The sequence below is a fragment of the Plectrocnemia conspersa genome, unplaced genomic scaffold (assembly GCF_051122295.1).
Source record: "Plectrocnemia conspersa isolate PC_06_02 unplaced genomic scaffold, ASM5112229v1 ptg000007l, whole genome shotgun sequence".
Classification (NCBI taxonomy): Eukaryota; Metazoa; Arthropoda; class Insecta; order Trichoptera; family Polycentropodidae; genus Plectrocnemia; species Plectrocnemia conspersa.
The window spans coordinates 1597724-1612815 of NW_028277171.1; the positions used below are offsets into that span (position 1 = coordinate 1597724).

The following is a 15092-nucleotide window of genomic DNA, read 5'->3' on the forward strand; positions in this document are numbered from 1 at the left end:
AACTTTACTATATTGTGAATGTCGGCTTAGTACGATTATATAATCTATTTTATTAATTAAACGATTAATGTTTTAATCGTTTAATCTGTAAGAAAACACATATACATATTATTAACACCACACATATGATATATGTTTGTATATCGAAAATTTCCATATCTATGGTCAGAAATGAGCCAAGACGTTAGGTTAATTTAGTATTTTAATAAATTATTGTGTTTAGTATACATATACATATGTACCTATTAGTCATAATGGCTATTTTGACGCACGCCCATTTGTCCGCGCTCATTTGTGACGTTGCCGCAAAATTTATATGTCAAAATAAATTATAAATCTTGCAGATTATATAAATTTAAAAATATTGTGTTGCGTAATATAAAAATATTTTTTAATCAATTTAAACGCATACCAATAAATATCTCAAAAGGATAGAAACATGACTTAGATCACTATATACCTTATGGGCTCTTATTATTAATGATTTAAGAAAACAATGGGTTATACTCTATCAGGTGGATATTGAAAGCTCACCAAAATTATATTCATAACTTTCACTTTAACTAGAGCCGTGCGTTCAGTGAGCTTTTAATCTCAAACATTTCACTAACTTGTAGTCGATTATCTCGAAACGTACATTTTATATTTGTCCCTTAATGATATTCATGGTCTAGAAATATTTTTTGTTGCCTTTTCGGGTTCTGTGGCTCGTAATCAGGAAGGAAATCCATCGAGCATAAATAAAGAAAAAGCGTCAACACTAATGCGAAACGGACGTGAAAATTGTGCAAGGCCATTAGCGTCCATCCGCGGTCATAAATAAACGCATCGAATTTATATGAAATGCATTGTGCTTTGTGTGTAGCATTTTAATTTACGAGATCGACGTTAAGCGACATAATTCAAAAACTGTCATTTGTGCGCTTTAAAATACAAAAAGTGTCACAATCACTCCCGCTCCCACTCCTCTTATGCGCAACTTGATAATAAACTCGGTGCCGACTTTTTTTTCCAATGATAAAGCAATTTAAATCCCTCGGTTAATATTGCAGTCTACGCTGCGACTAGCGAACTATTTTTTATACGACAATGGACTAACTACGTGATTTGCTTACGGGTTTAGCGTTGCAGTGCAGCGATTATTAAGTTCAACGTTTAATAAAAAATATTTACCTTTTCAACGTTTAAGCGCAGCGGGGCAGTTACTGGACTTTACGCGACAACAATCAGTGCAATATCTGTGGAATGTTGAATACTTTTATGAAAAACAATGTAACATATAAGCTGTTCGTACAGTACGTTTATATTCATTTAAGGAAAGAAACAAATATTAAACGAGTATATATTTGTAGCTAAATACAGCAAAATGCTATATTTTAATAAAAAAAAAAATTTAAACCCCGATTCCATACTGCTGGATGGATTTCGAAAAATTTTAACCGTTGTTTAACACGCAAAGCGAGATTTGCTATACTACCTTAAATAATAACACCCTTACATACCTGTAGAGGTGATTAGATCCCTGCATTTACTAAGCCCTTGTACTATTTGTTAAAGTTTAAAGATTGCACGTTAAAAACACGCTTTAACGGTTTCCACGACGGTTGACGTTGTTGATAGTTGCTAAGGAAACATTGTATCTTCCTCCGTACAGAGTGTTATATATCAAGGAATTTTCCGTGAAGCATAGCAAGCTTTCCCGCTGCGCAGCGCAATTTATTGTACTATTATCTCGAAAGGGTATTTCTTAAGAAAGAATTGTTGATTTTTGTGATTTGTGATTAGAACATGGAGCTTTCAAAAATAATAAAAAATCATTAAGCAGCATATACACATATTATTTTGTAGTTTCATGCGCTGATCTCGTTTATACAACTATTAAAAAAATACTATGTTTTGCAATTATGATAAAATAACTTTTTTAATTTAACGTACCTTAGATTTAAATATATATAATTTTCTTTTGTTGTTTTAAAACACTCAATTGTTTTATTATTATAATATTATTATTCATTGCAGTTTTGAAACAATTATTTTCTATATTATTATTCTTTACTAGATTAACCCTTTTCGGTTTATAATTAATTTTATTTTAAAATTGCATAGTATTTCCAGAGCTACACAGTTTCATAAAATAGCCTATAGCATTTAATTTATATTACATATACAATTTTGTATTAATTGCAGGTGTTTGCTTTTTAAGCAGCAACATGATTTACTTGTAAGAAAATTATTCAATTTCGGTTTTTCTAAAGGTCTTACCAAGTTATATAAAACTCATATTCGTAACTTATATTGAGAACCGCAATGTTCCAACATAGATTACTGTTGTCTGTCGTTCATTAAAGATATAGATACGACAATAAATCATTTAAATTTCCATTATATGCGGACGAATTTAACATTTTCAAGAGAGTGCAGTCGAATTTCCTGCATAAGGTTCTCAATTCTCAATGGAAGTGGGGTTTAGATAACCGATTGCTTTTCAGCGTTATGGAATGTCACACAATTTCACTCCCATCATCTTCAATATTGCTTATATTAAATTTATTTAAACTTTTCTGTTTAAAAATAATATTTAAGTTACAATCTCCTGCACCATAATTTTAGAGGTCATTTAAACGACTATTTCACACATTAAAAAAAATATACAAGTCGTCTCGAAAGTAAGTTAAAAAGATGCGCGATAGACAATACGTTCTACCCTGCGCCAAAAAGGCTATTATTATTCTTACACATTTATTAACAATCGACGAAAGTTTTTTTATTTTTAAGGCGTAAAAATATTATGTTGGTTGTGCAAAAAGCGACGCAGTTGCCCCACTAACATCCTCATCTGCGATTCGCCAGAACGTCTTGAATCAGAATTACTTTTGTTCACAGGATAAAGACGGACAGACAAATAGAGAGAAACACGCGGATGCTCCAGAGACTCAATCCTAAGGAGTTCAGCATCATCACAAGATCGCATCACGACAGATCACAGCCGACAATCCAACTTTCAAGACCAGATATTTCGACTGCAAATGGCAACTACATTTCTATAAGTATGTGCTATTTTATTTAAATTAAACAAACTGTTTCTAGCTTTTCCTTAATCCATCTTTTCTACAAAGTCATATCCCTTCAGAATCAAAAACCGAAAGCCATTTATTTCTAATTATGTTTTTTTTTAAGTGTTGATTTCGGTATAAAATCTGTATTAATATAATTTATATTTTATTTTATTTTATTTTAAACCAAAATTATCTTGGTTTGTTAAATAGTAAACTGTAATTAATTAATTAATAAAATAATTAGTAAAAATACTTTATTTATTTTACTAATTATTTATACACTAAACAATATAATCAAAACATACATATAAAATATTGTATAAGCATATACTAATAAACCAAATTATAATTTATATATTAATGCATGTTTCTTTATTCCATTGAGGAAAACCGATACATGTTTATTTTTGCGAATTGTCCTAGGAATATTATTATTTAAATTAACCCCTTCGTACATTATTCCCCTGGCAGTTCTCGTTTTCGCTTACCTAACAATACTTAAATTTTTGCAACATCGTCTCTTCTAATTTATTAAGCATATATAATATTGTTGCACAATAATTAAGCTGGAGAAATTAATTTTTTTTATTTATACTTAACATATTATATTTCTCACACTAGATAGTATATTTATTTTTCCTCTATTTTTTTTAATTATGTAATTACAATGTTTCTAGAAAATTATATTTTTAAAACTCCTAAATATTTTATATTATTATCTATCATATATTTAAAATTATTAAACATAAATTTTGTTTTATTCTCATTTAGTACATAATTTTTCAATTATTCTTTTCGTAAAGAGAATGTCAACTTTTCCTCTATAAATAATTAGCTTAATAATTTAGACTGATGATAATTTTAAGAGACGGAACATGTTGTAGATTAGGGTAATAACTTAGGTTAGGTGCTTAATAATATAAATTAATAATGTATCACATATACAAATTATGAAAATTTATTCACAAATAAAAACTTAATAATTTTTTTAGAAAAAAAGTTATATCATTCTTAATTCGTTATTTAATTTATCTACAATAATGTAATAAATTAAAGTGTCGTATGCAAACAGATTTTTTATTATTTTAAATTTTTATAAAATATTATAAATATTACAATTATATATTATTAACAATAATGGTCCTAATGTGGACCCCTGTGGTACACCGTAAGATAATTTTTTTCTTTGAAATAAGCATAATTTATTTTAACATATACTCTTTATTTTATTAATAATTAGAATATTTCGAAAGTCTTATTGAAATTCAAGAAAACTGACACAATGATTTTGTTCGTATCCTTGGCCAACAACTAATCATTTGTCACTTTTTGTAATGCAGTCTTTATGGAATGTTTTTCTTAGAATCCCGATTATTGTTTACACATAATGTTATGTAAAATAAAAATCTCCTTTCATTACTACTTCTTATATAATATTACATTTCCCATACAAAGTAACATGTTAAATGCTCTTATTTCCGCAATTTTTTTTATTTTAGGTATAGGTATAATAGTAGCATTCTTTAAATTATCAGGTATGTTACATTCAGAGAGTGTTTATTTACTAAATATTGTAATTTAGTGCCAATACGCTATTTGCGTTAACACAGTCAGTTCGAGAGCTATCAATTTAAGCATTATTTATAATTGAGAAATGGCAAGTTTGGGTTTACACCTCCCACTATAAGCTCTAAAGCACAAGATACGGATATACGTTTGATATAATTATAATTACTCCTCTTTATATTTGAAACAAATTTATAGAAATTAAAAACATTACTATATTTTTTATATTTTTCAATCAATCAGAGTAATGATCGAACTTTAGAGCTAATAGTAGAGACGTAAACCCAAACTTGGCATCTTTTTTTCAATTATGAATAAGGATGAAACGGATAGCTCTCGAACTGATCGTGTTAACGCAAATATAGTATAATATTTCCCTTGTTTCTCTAATTATATTTACATATAATTTGTTTGTAACTTATTTTAAAGGTATTACTTTTAATTTTACATTAAATGTTTCATTATTGTTTTGCAATAATTTAATAATTTGAAGTATTGAAGTATACTCTATTTTTCTGCTGTAAATATTTCCAACATCATCATTAAATCACGGTTTTTAATTGAATCATTATTCTGTATTAAAATTACATGGACTTTTATTTTATTATCCACAATATTTATAATAACCATAATATTTATCACTATAAAAATAAAATATTTATTCAGCTACCTAAAATAAAAAAAAGCTTTATATATATTACTTGATATAAAAATGTCAAATCTAAATCTTAAAATGCATTATGCATTAGACTAAAAAAATAATTGTAGCATACATATTGTACAGTAATATATAGGCGAATATTTCCCATTATTCTCGTTTTTCGCCATTGCACATAATGCACGTACGATTCTATCCATATTCCATTTTCGAATTGCAGATGTTCTGATTGTGCGGAAATCTTTCTGCGGTCCAAATCGACCTCTTTTGCTACACATAAGTATCTAGGTTTAACATGTATCATAATGACGTATTTAACGCGTAGCACATGTTTTGAGTAGAGCAAGAAATATTTCGCTTTCCACCTAGGGTTTTTGTGCAAAGGGAGTGTGTGTCGGTGAAAGGATTAAACAGCGTCGGTTGCGGTCGTGATTATTTGGTCCAATTTCCCGAGATGCATAGGACGGCAAATAAACGCGACTCCCCGAGGCTCCGTGTGTGCGACTCACACTTTGGCCAAAGAAAAGAAAGCCTACCTCGTTTTCGTGCTCGAGAGACGCCAGCATAAATGCGGCCGCGAGCGACAGGGCTCGCCAACCAGTGCACGTTTAATACAGAATATTATTTAATTTTCATGAAAGAAAATTACCGATCGAGGGACATTTAAGTATGTTTGATAGATTAGTATATGTATATAAAATCGACTTTTTCGAGGGGTCCCAAATTTATTCTGTAGGGTGGCGTAGAAGTCGCAAACCAGTGTAAACAATTTATAAATTATTTTTTAATAGTAATTTATAATGAGCCTTTAAAATTATTCATGAACAGTTTCATTACAAAGCAACGAGCAGAAGTGATCGAAATATTTTTTACAAATCTAAAGTCAATTGTTGAAACTCAGCGTGCGTTTCATTACTGCAAACCGTCAACAAAAAATTAATGAAGGTCATGGAAATGCAGTGAAAAGAAGAGTATCATTTCTGTCAATTAATTTATAAATAATATTGATTAATTAAAAATGTCTTATTGACTTTTTTTGTTTTAATCAATATTTTAGAAATTATGGGGTAAACAAACCAGTTCGCGACTTCTGAGTCACCTTGTGCAAAAACATACCGGGGCTGTTTGAAAAGTTCTGAGAATTAGTTTATTGCGTTTTGTACCTTCATCTGAGCTAATCGATTTATACTTCTAGTGAAACACTGATAATATTAAAGTGAGTTTCTTGATGAAATATATTCTAAGGAAGACTTTGAATGAAATAAATGTAAAAGCTGATAACTGAGAACCATTTATAAGTATTGAACAGTCTTCGAGTGTTCATAGTCGAATATTTTTTACATTTGAATTTAGATGAGTCATAGATCCATTACCATACTTTCGAGTATGGACTGTTTTCTTTCAAGATTTAGAAAAAATCATAGTCGTCGATTTCATGGAAAATATAAAAACAATCATATTATTTTAAGCATTAAAAATATGGTTAAGAAATACAAGAAAAATAGAAAGGTCTTTAAATATAAATTAGTAAGATTACTATAAGATGTATAGTTGACACTACCAGCTATCTCTATTGTTGCTAGATAACTTATTGCAAAATTTATTATAAGTTTTAGGTCATAATAACGATAGTTTTGGAGAAACGAAAAGTGAGAGTAAATGTCATTAAAGTCATACAATATTTCAGAGAAAAGGGAGAAAGATTCTGTAACCAAATAATTTCGTTAGTATTTAGAAATATTTTACTGACTACCTAATAGCACATTTATCCCTAGATGTTAATATTAAAAATATTTTTTCAATTATATTATGCAACTTAAATAAAATAAGTTTAATAAAAAATACATTTATCATATCACTATATAATTGCTATTTTTGTTTTCCTTCAACATGCTTCTTGTTTTTCAAGTTTGTTTTTTTTGAAATTCAATAATAAATATTTTAAGTATACTTATTATATTTTTCTAATTGTATACGTATTAAATTTATAATTTATGAAATTTTAACCGCAGAATAAGTTATTTCTTATTCATGCGAATGTACGTAAATAAATAAAAAAATCACTACTGCTGAAAAATTACTCTTTGTTTGGAAAAGAAGCGGGCTCGACAGTATGTTCAATGCGCGCTAAGCAGACGAAAAAGTGAGTGAGAAAAACCTTAAATTTTAAAAGGGCAGGTAGCAAAGCCAACTGCTAAGCCAAATTTAATGATAAAAAAAAGCTTTTGTCAGTATTGTGGTAGAGCAAAGGAGTCGTCCACTATGAGGTGCTTGAATATGGCTGCATTATAAAGGCTGAAGTTTATTATGATTAGTTCAAGCATTTAAATGTTACAAAAAAACAAAGTGGCATGCTGTTGGCAATAGAAGACAACTTGTTTTCCAAAATGATAATGCGCGACCTCATTAGGTAAATTAGGATGGAACGTAATTTCTCACACGCATACTTACTTGACCTTGCTCCTTCTCAAAACTATCTATTCTAATCAATGCAACATTATTTAGAATAAAATATTGAGCAGTATGGCAGAATATTTTGCATAAAAATCAGCAATTTATTATTCGAACGGAATCAAAAAATTGATTGAAAGATGAAAGAAGGTTGTTTCCATTGAAGGAGATTAATTATATAATATAATTTATTAAATAAATGTATTTTTTTGATGTTCGATATTTTATTTAACCGGTGACATTTTCTTCCGGTACTCCTATAAATATATATTTATTGGAATTAATTTCAACGTAAAATAAATTTTAAAAATGATTACAAATCTAAAACCGTCTTTTTATGTTTTAGGCACATATGTCACATTTTATTGTTTATTGATAAAAATATAAAACATAATTATATATTTAATATTTGCTTTATTTTATAAACTTAAAAATCTTAATAACAAATACATATTTTTGAATTTCAGTTTTCATTGTAAGTTTTATTGAAAAAATAACACTTTTTGTTATATAATATTATGATATAATTCTGCCTCCGCCAAGAGGTTTTAATGAACTTTTTTTATATATTATAATTAATCTAATATAAGAAACTTTAAATGTTGTAGATTAAGGTTACTTAAGTTAGGTACTTCATATTATAAAAATGTATTACACCCGAAAATGATTAGGGACAAACAAATTATGAATCAGTTAAATTAAAAAAAATATTAGTTCTGCTTCGACTTCAGAGAATATATAAGTTTGAATTTTTTTGTTTTTTTTTTATTTCAAGTTCCGGTTGCGCAAAATATACAATATTAAAAAAAAATTAAAAACACATTTATAAATTATCTTGTACTAATTTTCAGCAAATTTATTTTGGAGAAGGTGAAGGGAAGCACTTGGGTCCTGCTTAGATTGTATGGTCCAGCATCATCACGAAATCAGAGACGACAATAATATAACTCGACACGCCAGTAAACTTTCCGACTTTAAGACCTGCTATATATGTGGTAATTTATATATATTTATAAAATATACTATAATATGCTTTTTGGTATCTATTTTTGAAAAAAAAATCACTTCTATTCATCATCAAAATAAAAAAATCAGTCAATGAAAATTACGTATATGCTAAAATATAATATTTCATAATTAAAAAGATTAAAAAAATTAATATAGTCACTATAATTAAGAAGACTGAAAGAACACAATTCTCGCTTTTATTATACCAGACGTCTCAGAACCAAATTGAGAAAGTAATTCTAAATCGCCTCTCTTTCTATTCGTCCCAATTGCAGGACTATTGAATTATATGTATTATATCTTGAGTCAAGGACTTTCTTGTCATTTTAACTTTATCCAAAGGAAGCCAAAAGTTGGCCATTCGGTAGTCGTTCTTATAATATTTTAATTTTATTAAGATTCATTTCATTTTCTGGGCATATTCAAAGAGCGTCCATATTTAGAATCCAAACCGTGCCGTCGTTTGTGCAGTGGTAATGCTTGGTTATCTAGCGTTCATATTAAGACTTTTCATATCAATATTATGTATTACAATAAATGAGAATCGATTAAAGCATATCTAAACCAAATTTTGACCAATAAGAGAGCGCAAAAAACAATTATCACTTCTCAGAAGTCAAAAATCCACGTCAAAAGCAATAAAAACGTGTCGTCGCCGCTGCAGTGGAAACGCTCGTTGCCGAGCGTTCCCACTGCAACGGCGCCGACACGATTTTATTGCTTTTGCCGTGAATTTTTGACTTCTGAGAAGTAATAATTGTTTTTGCGCCCTTCTAATGACCAAAATTCGGTTTGAATATACTTTAACCAATACTCTTATATCAGAAGTACGTAGTAAAAACGTTAAATATAGCTTTAATATTTTTAAAACATATTGTAATATCCAGACAAATTATGGAGCAATTTTATTTTTGCTTTTGCGCCCTCCTATTAACCAAAATTTGGTTTGAATACACTTTTATTAATACTTTAATAATAAAAGTCCGTAGTTATATCGAAAGGATAGATATCATGTAATATGAAGTACAGACCAACCATAGAGTAATATGCGAGATGCGTCTTGACATTAAATCAGTTCTAAAACAATAAATAATTGTAGAACATTTATTACGGTAAATTGCGTTTGTTTAATTTGTGTAGGCTAGGTTTGGGTTTGAACAGAAAATATATGTTTCGAAACTAGCAAATTGGACCTTTTAGAGCAGCATATAATTTATTAGTACCCGTTAGTTAATTTATATTTACGCTAGTAAAAATATATATTTACTACTAAAATTATTTTGATTTCACAAGTGAAAATATAACTACACTTTTAAATACACATTCACTGAAATATTTATACATCGCATGAAAATAATATATGTGGAATGTTGAAATCATATAATTTTACTAGCACCTGCCTTATAAATTATATTTTTACTGGTAAAAATATATATCTACCGATGATAATTTATTGCAATATTATTTCACTGAAATGACATATTTTCGGGATAGATTCGAGTTTTTTTAGAATCAGAGATATAAATTAATAAGGAGGGGAGGGGGAGGGAGCAAAATTTAGCAAGTCAGATCATAGTATTGACAGTGTTTTAAAATTAATATGATGTAAAATGTATAGTATTGTAGAAAATGACATGCATTTTTCTGGACGAGTTATAGAGAAGGGGGGGGGGGGCAAATGCCTTCACTTGCCTTTTCTCCTCTCAAGTGAGAGTCTCTATCTTAGGATCTTTATTATTAAATCAATACATACATATTTTAACCTTATGTAAATTACAAGAAGGATCACTGTAAATAATTTTCTAATTACAAATAGTGATAATATAAAATTCTTAAGTCTATTTATAGATAAAAATTTAGATTGGTATATCAAAATTGATAATAAATTATTAGTAATGTCAAAACATTTTTACAGGTTTCAAAATATATTATCGTTTAAAACTAGATTAAATATTTATTATGCACACATTCATAACACAGTATTTGTCTTACGTTTGAGGATTTACAACTAAATTTAAGTTGAAATCACTTTAGTTTATTCAAAATTGTGCTAAAAAAATATTAGAATTGCCATTTGATGCTCACATGAAACTAATAACTATTTTACCAAAATATGAACTAATAATGGTATCAAAAAAATGCCAGAGAGAAAATCGATATTAAATACTCAATATAAATTCAGAAATTCCTTAAGCATTTTCTGTGAATTTTGTCACAAATTCCTTAAAATATATTGCATTTAAAACCATTAATGATTTACCAAAATCAACTAGAAATATTTTCAGAGAAATTAAAATTTTTTTTTTAAAGAATTCATGCAACTTTAATGAAATAAAATTAACTCAATAATTAATACATATATCATATCATTTTATAATTATTTTCCTTATACTATTCCACTTATTTTTCTTATTTGTTCTTTTAAAATTAAATAACAAATATTTTATCTGTACTTATTTTATTTTTTTAAGCAAATTCGTATTATATTTAATATGTTAATGTATTAACTTGTAACCGCAGATTAAGTTATTTCTTACTCATGCTGAATTACGCAAATAAAAACAAATGTCATCATCACTTTCTCAAAACCAGTTATGCCATATTAATACCAGAGATTAAATATTGTATCTTATACTATCATGGATTAAAGCATACAATGTTCCGGTTGAGCTATATAGTGTAAGTAGTTATTGTAGACTAAATTAAAAGCTAACAATGGGTGACTATTTTATTATTTGCAAACTATTTTATATTATAGCTTTTAATTTAGAGTTTTTATTCTAAATAAAATTGACTCTGGATCATAAATATGCCCTTCATGCGTAAAAAAGCATTTCGAAGTCAGCTCCAAAATAAATTTGAAGATATGTTTTAGAAACGGAAAAGTTGACGATCGCCGAATGCAGAGATGCAGCGCGGTCCGATAAATAATTCCCGGGGCGAAATGACTTGTGCATATTTTATCGGTAGCGCTTTTTGTGACGTACTCGTTGCAAGGACGCCTGCGAAAAACAGCTATCGTGATGTAAATTAAAACGCGATTTCGTCTCGGAAGTTTCGGAATTAAACATTTTTAGATGCTTAGCTGTACAATACCCGCGAACAAAAAAGTACAATGCGGCCGACGCGAAACGGGAGGATCTCCATTTTTGGTTTTTGCTCGGTCTGGATTTACAGTACGTCCATTACGCGAGCAAACCTACCGGTTAATACATAATAAAAAACGAAGAAAAAACTGAAATTACTTTGCGCTGCTCTTAAAAACGCGCGCGTATGTAACTATAATACTAATATAAAGTCATCTTTTGTACGCACATACCTCCGAGTCGTAAAGGTACACAACGCGCATAAATCGTATTCAGCATTTTTTTTTCATAATACAGCATAAAAGAAATATGCTTTTGTTACGCAACGAGCCATTTCAAAAGGAAATTTATTCTTCTCTAGTCGTCGACTTCATGACTGTTGTTAGATTGTTGGAACATTGAACATTGACAACTTTATTGAAAGACTGAAGGCGTCCTTAATTTAGTTACACTCTAATTTTGTACAATAAATAAAATAAATCTATTAGTGTTTTTTTTTCAGCTTATTTAATTAATTTTGCACGATTAAACTTATAAATATTTTAATAAATATATATCTTAAGAAAAATATAATATGTACGAATAAAATATTTATTATTACATTTTAGAAGAACAAACATATAACAATAAGAAACATGGTAAAAGAAAAATTAAAATTATATGTTGATATAATACATGTATTATTTATTTACCCAATATTATTTGATTGAAGTTGCATTAATTCATAAATATTTTATAATTTCCTTGCAATTATTCCTAGTTGATTTTAGTAAATTATTAAAGGCTCTAAATGCAATATATTTTGAGAACTTTGTGCCAAAATCATCGACAGATCTAATTTCTTTTTTAAAACCATTTGACTGAAGCCAGTCTTTCATGGTGAAGCTCGGCTTTAATGTGTTTAATGTTAATGTAATATTTTACCTTTTTTTTTGTATCTATTTGCCTCAAGGACCAACCAAAAAAAATGGCGAACAACACTGGTGAACCCCTACATGACCAGGTCGAGGACGAGAGCGGCAGTTAGTCTCCGAGGATGAAGAATGACAGACTCTTCGAAATCTCAGACGCTCACATACAAGTAAGATCGCGATGGCATCCGTAGCCAATATATGTATATATATATATATTCTTTCTATATTTCGGTTGAAAGCAAAGGTGTTTTTTACATAAAAAGCCATTTTTTCCGCTAGTGGTTAGAAACCCTTTGCTATATATTTTGCTAATCCTTGAGTGGGTGCATCAACCACACTGACAATTGGTCTTAATGGTAACCCTGTTTTATGTATTTTAGAGAAACCGTAAAAACATGGGGTTCTTGATGAGTTCGTGGTCTTGTAATAGATGATTCTTTTTTTTTTTGTTTTTTATGTGCTTTATCATCTAGTAAAGCTCTAATTTTATTATCGTATTCGCATTGACTTAGCACTACAGTATCGTTACCTTTGTCGGCAGAGAGAATTATCAGATCTTTGTTGTTTTAAAGTGATTTTAATGTCTGTAATTCTTCCTTTGACAGATTTGTTTCGGCAGCTTAGCGTCACGTAAGATTTTGCATACGTCTTGACGGATTTCTTCCGCTACCACCGGTTTTAATCTGTCTATAGCTGCTTCTACGTTGATGATGATATATTTCATTGGAATATGTTGGGGTGCTACTGCAAAATTAAAACCTTTTGAAGAAACTTATATTTCAGCATCATCTAAGGGTTTGTTGCTAAAATTAAGTATCGTTGATATGCAGTGATCTATTTTATCGACTGTATTTGGTATAAAATTTAATTGATCGTTAATGATCGTTAATAATGAATTAACAATTTCCTACGATTCCTATTCTAACTTTGTTTCCAGTATGGTTTTAAATTTTGCTGCTTCTGTTTCATTGCAATGTGGAAGACGACGCTTGTTTCGGATATCTATTCTTAGTAGACCTTGACCGGCTTTGTATATCACTGTCACTTTGTCGACCTTGAACCGTAGTTTTAAGTTGTAAAAAATTCGGTATAAGTTTTTTGTCAGGACACTTTTTCAGAAACACTAGATCACATTTGTTTTTGGTCAGTTTTGGATATTTTCGAATGTTTTTGTAAAATTCCTCCCCATAGAGGTTTATAATATGGATTTTTAGAGTTTAGCGAGAATTGCATGTGGTTGTTCAGATCTGAACAACCACATGCTGGGCTTTGCCCACACCGGATGTTCATATTCTCAATTTTCCCCTGAGGATGGCTGGGCGAATCTGGCCGAAACGTAGGGACCATGATTCCACACGGAATCAAAAAAGTACGCGGAGTAATCCGACTCCTAGAAATATTAACCATATATATATATATATATATATATATATATATATATATATATATATATATATATATATATATATATATATATATATATATATATATATATATATATATATATATATATATATATATATATATATATATATATATATATATATATATATATATATATATATATATATTAAATCTCGGGATTCATCGCTATTTATGCTTACTTGTATTCTATATTTCGGCCGTGATTTTCTGGCCATGATCACGAATAGTTTGCGACTGCCGCTCTTGTCCTTGACCTTGTCATATATACTCTTTCCGGTGGGGCATTATTAATTATAATAATTAATTGTCCATTTGTCCTGGATGAGTAATTTGTGTCTGTGTTAATGTTTTTGTTTAATGGTGTGGCAATTAGGCCGGTGACATTTTTTTGTGATTTTATTTTTCGTAATGACTCTAAAACCGGAATCCAAGATTTTGATAGAATGCTACTATCATCTCTTTTGTTTATAGTGATTTTTTTGTGGATTTCTATTTCGAGTGCTTCTCGTTTCGTACGAACTAAAGGATTTTTTGTATTAGCTATGGGTTTTGTGCTGCTAAAATAAATTTTATGGTCTTCTGTAAAACTGTTCGGCTAAAGTAGAATTGCTCTTGAATTTTTTTACATCATTTTTATGTTCGTTTTCTCTGTGTGCGATGCGTCTGTTAGATTGTCCAATGTAGATTTTTTCACAATCTGCACATGAGATTTTGTATACCCCTTGGGATTCATTTTTCAGATGATCTTTCCCGTTAGGAAGTATTGAACGAATTTTGTTTTTGGACTGAAAAATAGTTCTGATATTGTGCTTCGTTAGGGTTCTTCCGATCTTTTCTGTTACCCCTTGGATGTATGGAAGACGTGCATGTCCTATATATTTTTTTTCAATTTTCTTTGTTTTCTTCATTGTTTCTTTCAAGTTTTCTT

At 29.1% G+C, this 15092-nt stretch overlaps 1 protein-coding gene across 7 annotated transcripts in view; it reads right to left on the minus strand.

The window, feature by feature from the left end:
* Positions 1–15092, minus strand: part of sand (potassium two pore domain channel sandman) — an 85529-nt gene that overhangs the window by 47414 nt on the left and 23023 nt on the right. For 4 of the 7 annotated variants that reach the window (XR_015810230.1, XR_015810229.1, XM_088188722.1 and 1 more), the window contains exon 2: positions 1174–1238. The exons of the other annotated variants lie outside the window; for them this stretch is intronic. The gene's annotated coding sequence lies outside the window, so the exon portion shown is untranslated. The remainder of the gene's footprint in view (positions 1–1173; positions 1239–15092) is intronic. 7 annotated transcript variants of the gene reach the window in all.